Consider the following 8,625-nt stretch of genomic DNA (forward strand, 5'->3'; position numbering starts at 1 on the left):
ATTTTGATTTGCGGTTAATAATTTACTCTCTAAAAGGACAATTTTCAGGGTCTTAGATTTTTGTCCATAACTGAAACACCTTGTATATAAGCGAAAAAATGCGTGAAACAAAAGTTCTAGCGCCCGGTCTCCCACGTACAACGGATGCAAAATTTTTCCGATCGGATGAATGGTTTTGGAGGAAAATCTGTTTTTCTGGATGCCAAAATAACCACAAAAAAAAATCAAAAATAAAAAAAATACTTCGCGTTATTTTATTGCTCCCAATTTAAAGAGTCTAAATAGGGTTCCAGACTTCTACTTCTCTCCCAAGTATGAAGTTTGTAGCTGCAAATTTGGAGTACTTATTATAATATTGCACGGAATATCGCGAACACTCTGTACAATACTTAAAAACCGTAGATACAAAACTTTAAGCTGTCTATATGGTCGATATCGTCATGTAAAAGAAACTGACATCTAAAACACAGATTTGAAATTATTGTCAATTTTCAATAATAGGGGGACCCATTTTTCGGTTTTTTTGAATTTGCGGCGCACTCTGTATATTCTTGAAAAATTGTCGCGAATAAAAGTTTATAGAGCCGTATCTTCTGCTTCTTCTGATTCAAGAATTTTTTTGGTCTCATAAACAGTTTTTGAAAAATGATGTTTTATGTAGACCCTTGCACACGCGATTTTTTATTTTTTTAGAATACTTACCGACCCCCCCCCCCATTTTCAATAGGTTCCGTCGCGAGGCATATATGTGCCAAATATGAAGTCGATTGCTTCAAATTCGAACACTTACCGTGTTTCATAGCAAGGTCCAAAAAACAGTCGAAAATCGCGAAAAAAAGATGGATACCGGCGTCGGATCAGGGCCATTTCTTATAAGCTTATGTGCCCCGTGGAGTGTTAAAAAGGAGGCAAATTTCTATTTTGTAGCTAAAATGGTTCGAAAGTTATTCAGGAAAAAGACGAGAACGGAGAACGGACAGACAATTTTTTTTTTACGGTGATCATTTCTGTACCAACAGTCATCCCGTAAGACTTACCGTTACCGAGATATAAAATTTTTAGATACTTTCGAAAATCGATACAAAATATAAGAAGAAAAATATAGATAGACACTTTATGCTTAAAGAATAATAGAATTGTGGCAAGTCATATTGTACGCATTAAGAGGGAGTTACATACAAAATACTAGGTAGCATCATTTGTTATTGTGACGGTGTCCATGTTCTCTCGCACGGAGCAGAGACAGTGTTTTTGAAGGAACTTTTAAATTTTTGATTAATAAGTGCCCTAACATTTGATAGTAGTTTTTTTTGGCATTTAGCATATTTAAATTTCTTGTTGCGAATGAAGTCACTTTTTCGTCTAGGATAATCATGGATTGCAGCTTCAGCGCGTCTTTGTCTCTACGTTCTTTAAGCAGTTGATAGTAGATGTACAGACATACTAGCGGCATGATTTCCAATCTTTGAAATATAGGTTTGCAATGCTCAAAATAACCAGCACACGCTATTACTCTAACTACCTTCTTTTGAACAGCTCGATCAGGTGCAGAAAAGTCACTTCACAGGAAAATACCCAAAGTTAGGTGTGAGTGGAAGAGAGAGTAATATGTCATTATTAATGTTTCCTTTTTTAATTCGCAGACTACAAAAATACTAGATGACGGTGTTTTACAAAACAAATTGATATAGAAATCATTCGGTGTAATCCCCAAAAATTTTACACTAGCACCCATCACCAAGCTATATTTGTTGAAAACACAGGGTACCACAAATCTTCTACTACTAATATTGCGTCTCTTGAGCATAGCTAATAATCGACGGATCGTCTCCATAAAAAAATGCATTTATTGGGGGACAACAAGTGACATAGATCGTTAATGTACACAGTAAAAAGCAGCGTACCCTGTGTCCACGCTTCTTAATTCTGACATTTCAGTTTTATAGATCACACATCGTCTCCTAGATGACATGTATGACTTAATAAGATCCAATTGTCATGAGAAGCGCAGTCGAAGGTCCACTCAAGATCCTTCACTACAGCTCCCACAACCCTACAGAATGACTGTATGGCTTTACTATACAAACATTAATATTTAATTGTGTAAAGTCGAACTGAGCATTGCATATACTATATAAATAGCAGATTTTTTTTTAATCACTTTTTTAATTATTTTATTAGTATTATATTTGATTATTCTAATTATTTTTGGCAGTGGCGGAACTATAGAATGGTGGCCTGTTTGCTAAATTTGTTTCTCCCTTTTTTAATACACCTCTTGTCACCTTAAAACATTCAGGGTAAATTGCCTCATCGACGCATCTGTTAAAAAGGTTAGTAAGGGGTGCCAAAATAAATTCAATAAACTCTCTAATAATAAAATACTGTTAATATCAAAATAATCAAAGGAATCCGATTTTTTGAAGTCGGTAATGCAGCCTAAAACATCATCCCCCAGCAAACCTATGTAGAAAGAAAGTTGGTGAAACAAAATGTATGCCTAATCCAATTATTCGGCAGACATCTCTAATTCTGTTACATGATCCACTAATATACTTGTCATGGGCCTCCAGCTTAGTATTTTTAATAAACTTCCTATAATTATTTTAAACAGACGTAGAGGACAGTTCTCAGTTCTGTTAGCAGCAGCAGCTAATAATTTTTTGCCATATTATTTATCTCATCATCAAACGACCATAGTAATGATCTCCCGCAATCAAATCTTTTTAAAGGAAAATTTTTATTAAAAATTACCTGAATCTTACCTATTAAGAAAACGGAAAATCTACAACACTTTTTAATATATGTTTTCAGCATAGTGAAAACTCCCTATAGCTAAACTCTGCATAACGTAAAACTCTCTATTACGAACAAAATTTGTTGTACTACTAGGTTTCCATACAAAGCTATATCCATTCTGTATAATGAATTTCTCGCTCTCTATATCGAAAGAAAAAAGGGCACATCGATAACAAAGTAAGGAATGTAGGCCTACTTGTAATTACTAGAGTCTCTTACCGTCTTAGAATTCCTTACCCTAATAATCTAATTACCGAGAACCTGGTCGTCCACACTATTGTTTCAATCAGTTCTAATTTGAATTAGTGAATACGGCGAGCATGGCGAGTAAGCGAAAAATGTTATCTCTAGATGATAAAGTTGCTTTAATTCGAGAGATAGAACGGGGAGAAAATAAAAATGATGTGGACGTAGATAGGGACTTACATCGTCTACTGTATCCACGATTTGGAAGTGCAATGGAAAAATCATTCAGGCTGAAACAGCAGGCAGTTCTAGTAAAAAACTAAGAAAGCCAACAGTAGTTCCAACAGCAACGTCTTAAAAATGTATCATTCTCTGGACCTATCGTAAAACTAAAGGCAGAAAAGTTCGGAAGGATGGTTGGGCAAGTTCAAACAGAGACAGGAAATTTACCATTAAAGCTTGGAAAGCGGTGACAGCAGAAACAATTCAACATTCCTATCGTCATCCAGAACTAATTACCGAAGACAGAATGTGAACAGGAATTGGAGCATCCACTAAGCGAGTGCATAAAGCAGTTTCAAACAACAATTACGTTTACAAGTGAAGAGTTGCAAGGTTTTATGGTGATAGATCAGGATTGCAGCAGACTTGACAGAGGAAGCCATATTACAACAAGCAAAAGAGGGTGAAGAAGAGCACCAAGAATAAGAAGAAGATGAATAAGTTGATCTGGGACCACCACCAATCATTCAACAAGCCCTATGTTCAGTTAAGCTGGTAGAGAAATTTTTTATGCATCATAGGGAAGATTCCCCTCTCGAAAAAATGGTGGAAATACAAGCCAAAGTACGAAATGCGTATTGGCATACTAAAAAAATTCAAAAGAATATGACCGATTATTTATATAAGTAGTATAAGTATCCTAAGTAGATGTTAAAATATGTATATAAAATAATTAAACAGTACAGAACACATATGCGTATTGTTATTTTTCAAGTGCCGAAACTAAAACTCTTTATGACAAAAAAAAGCAGTCCCTTCAATTTAGCTATATAGAGTTTCGACTGTAATTTGTAATGAAATTTTAAGTGTTTCATCACATCACTTATTTTCCCTGTAATTAAAAGTTTGTTATTAATATCTATTGCTGCTGCTCATAATGGTACAGGGATTTTCAATGTTTATTAAAATATTATCAAGACAAGTAGCAGCTATGGCAGTAACCCTTGATATGTATTATAACTTTAATGCCAAAGCTATCCAAAATACACAAAAACTAAGACCGTCAGACCGAAGATCTAAAAAAGCTAAGTCTAAAATATGTAACTGTTTACAAAACTTTAGGCTTCCTTCTGAGTCGATTGTTGTTGAATCGAATTTGCTCCAATCATTTTGTGGGCTTCTTCAGAGATTAACTGTAGTCAGTCTCCACCAAAACTAACCAACCAACGCAGGACCAATCCAGAAGTTTTGTAAATTGAAAAAAAAATTTCTTTATTTCGTCGAGACTTGTTAAGAGCTCAAATTGCTTAAAAAATGGCTGCAAACTTCCTAAATAATATCGATAACCACGAAGAACCAAAATTGGATGAGAGACGATCTCAAGCGCACAGAATTCTGCTTCGATCTCTATGCAAACTATATCTACAGGCCTGCATTCCATCTTCGCATGGGAATACATGTATATTTTCGTATCTACACAAATTAGATTAGATAAATAAGATAAAAAGGTTGAAATTATCAACATTATTGCAGGTTAAAATATCTCTATTAATTATCCAGTGTTCACTAAAGCAAAGAATGTCGGAATTATTATTAATTACTAAAAATAAGTAAAGATTTGGAATGTTTAAATGAAAAATATTTACGTCATATTTGAGTCTATTATGCACAACAGATGTACTTTTAACATATTACCAGAATGTTTCTACTTTGAATAAACTGAAAAGGAAGCTAGAAAAAAGGATTGAATAAGTATTGGCCGTGTCACCCTCCATAGAGTTATAGACACAACATGGTTAGTCGGACGGATCTTACGATTTATCAACGACAAACTTTCACGTTCATTTAACTCGTTTTAATTTTAAGCGGTTTTAAAAAGTTTTGATTTATAGTAAAGATTTTGAGTGACAATATTAAAAATTAAAAGCGATTTTCTGGTTTTTGCACCAACATGTAAAAAAAATGATTTTAAATTCGAGAAACTACTTTTAAAATGAAAGGGAACGTGGAACTAGTAGCGAAAACATTGGGAATCAGTTTAATGATTACGCGGAAACTTGTGCATGAGGAAAAACACAATATAATACCGAAAAAGTCTATAACGTCTAAACGGAAAGAGCGAAAGACTGATAATTGAAGGAACGATGTAAAATGGGGCTTCGGAATATGACTTATAATTTATTTAGATCAATAGCCAATGTAACTCTCCCAGTTTTAAAAGAACCGCCAACAGAACGTATTTCCTATTTCCACAACACTCTTTATTGACACTTCCTGGTATGTACATACTAAATTGTGCCACGTATGTAAAAAGTAACTCTAGTCTTTATATGCCCTCAAGAAACTCAGATATTCAGTACAGTTTAAGACCGAATCTTAACATGAAAATACCTACACATCGACTGTCTCTTACAGGAAATAGTCCCTTTGCTTTAGCTGTAAAAATTTATAATAATTGCCGAATCGGAAGTCAAACAAAATTCAGGTGCACTCTTAAAGACAAATTGCTACGCCCCGCCTATTACAATATTAAGGATTTTCTTTCTTGTGATACCTTTTAATACGTATTCGTTGTTTGTTATTGTTTATATATTTATTATTTATACTATAATTTTATACTTTTACATTCGTATTATGCTGACAATATGCAACACTTGTAAATCAAGTCTTAAGGAAATAAAGCTATCTTTATCTTTATCTAACGTAGTGTCTTAAAGAAATATAGTGAACATTTTATGTAAAAATTTAGAACAGTAGTATGTCTAGATGAAACTGCAAGATAATAGGTATTTTACAGAAGGGAGTACAAAAAAATTAAAGCCTAAAAGGAATGTGGTATGGAAAAATGGTTTGCATGCTCGTTGTTAACATGGAGTGTGACATAATTAAAAAATGATAAAAACTAATACAAAATTTCCTTAAACACCGTTATATTCAAGAATTTTAAACAAACAAGGCACTCCGGCTTGGTAGAAAAATAATAATTACTTACCCAGTAAAACACCAAAAATATATGGCGTAAATGAAATATTTCGCGAATACATGCTTGTCTACATATCATCGCCGGTTTAACACCATAAAATTAATATGAGCAAAAACTTATTACCAAAAAGGGCGCTCTTAAATCCGAGCAATTTCGCGGCAAGATGCATTGACTAAAATTATGCACGCGTTTTTCAATAAATCTGGAACATACAGAAAAATTAATAAGGGACTTGGGGGATTAAGTTTGTGAGTTTAAGGCCTAGAGACCAGTGAGATGTCACTGCTTATTTATAAATAAATAAATTGATGATTAATATTATGAGTTTTTTATACATAATTTCCAGTACAGTTCTTATTCCAACTCTTATTGTTTCAGCTAATGCTTTCGGAATAGTGGCATTGAACTTTTAATTTTCTTTTTATTCTTTGGAATAATTGTTAGGATTTAATGTCTGTGATTTTAGATTGTTGCTAAAATACATTAAAATGAAATAAATTATTACGAATTAAGTAATATAATTGGTGTAAAAATAATGTCATGTGTCTATCACAACACTACGTAAGTTTAGTGTTGGGGCTGGTCAATTGACTGGTCAAATTCGGTCAAAATGTTTTAAAAAACATCTTGAAATTATAAAGTCGTATCTATCATTTCTTAATAATATTATGTATTTTATAATAAATTATTATACGTTTGCGATATTCAATTTACCTACACCCAAAAAAAATGCGTTTTAAAATACACAAGAAATCACCTTTTAATTAATCAACTCTTTTCTCCAATTTAACTAATTACAATATAACATTTTATGTACTTTTGAATATATTTTGATATTGATTTATTTGTTTTAAATGGAACTATATTCAAAACAAATTATACACTTGCTTATTACAAAAGGACATCCTTGCATTCTCTTATGATAATATGATGACTACATTCATCAAACTTGAACGTTTATATTTTAAGGGCAGTCGGTTGTTCCTTCTTCTTCTTGTTGTGTTGTTAGGAGTAACCGCCGTTTGCGTTTTCAGTGTCTCCAAGTTTTTCTAACCATTTTCTTATTGGTTTTTAAAATTTTTGGCGATAAGCAAACAAGCAATGTAGTATAAAATTAAGCATTATAAAATAGTACAACCAAGAAGGGTTAAAAGATCACACCTAAACATTCTTAATAATTTTCTTTTATTTTATTACCAAAACTTAAGTAAAGGCCATTAGGTATGATTGAAAAAAATATGTTTGTTTTATTTTAATATTTTAAGACTGATATTATGAATTCACAGTCCCGGAAAATTTAATTCCAATAAAAAAATTATATTTTATTAAAAAACCTGCTACATTAACATTGCAAGTGCCTGAAACTAAAAAATACGACTTTCTAGCCCAAGGACTTTCCTAACAGTTTATAATGATGGATTTGTTTTTAATCTATAACATGTACAAATTGTTATTTTAAACATTTAGAACAATATTTTTTCTACTCCCGTCTGTAAAATACCTAATTACCCACCGATCTAGCATGCGGGAAGCGTCACTTTACCACGTCAGTTACGTTTCCCATGAATGCGAGCCACTTCGGACATTTCCGGGATTTTACCGCACGGATTTGGGAGCAATCGGATGTTTTCGGAGATATTTCCCACGCTTTGAATTTTGACGTTTGTCAATTCTGACAGTCATGTCAGTGAATGTATTCGTGTTGTTTTGCGAAATTGTACCCAAAAACTAACGATCGTAGAAAAAGTATAATATGCAACACGTTCGGTAAACTTTTTAACTCACTCGTTTATTAAACACTCGCTCCGCTCGTGTCAAATAAACTCACGAATCAAATGCCGTTTACCACACTTGTTGCATAACATACTATTGTGATGCTTAATTCATTATCTATTAATTATAATTTGAATGTTTTCCTTGAAAATACAAATACAGACAATGCTTTTGTTTTAATAAGAATAAATAATTAACAATATCATGCATATGTTAGTTATAGCACCAATGAAGCAAAATCATATTTAATTTTGATCAAAAGTGAACCGCACAACGAATGCGAACATTAAGAAAAGTACTGATTCTTGTGAGACTGCATAGTTAAAATCACAATTTTAATTTCCCCAATTTTCTCCAAGTATCGAATTAATAAAATGCATTTTCTGCTTTAAGCTACAACAAAAACATTTTTCTGAAATTGAACTTGAAGACGGAAGAAGGTAATATAATACCAAAGCTAGTTCACAAATTATTTTGTGTGCTCTAATGTAGCCCGTTACAAAGACAAAACGCCATAGTTGACCATCGCTCCAGCGTTCCGATATGTTTAACGCAATTTCCTTTGCTTGGACTGCACTATAATATAAAATTGTCATAATAAAAATAATAACGGAAAATACTGCAGGCGTATTTTTAAAGTAGAACTTTTGTTTCAGGTACAA

The sequence above is a fragment of the Cylas formicarius genome, unplaced genomic scaffold (genome assembly GCF_029955315.1).
Source record: "Cylas formicarius isolate icCylForm1 unplaced genomic scaffold, icCylForm1.1 PGA_scaffold_4__25_contigs__length_36172078, whole genome shotgun sequence".
Taxonomy (NCBI): domain Eukaryota; kingdom Metazoa; phylum Arthropoda; class Insecta; order Coleoptera; family Brentidae; genus Cylas; species Cylas formicarius.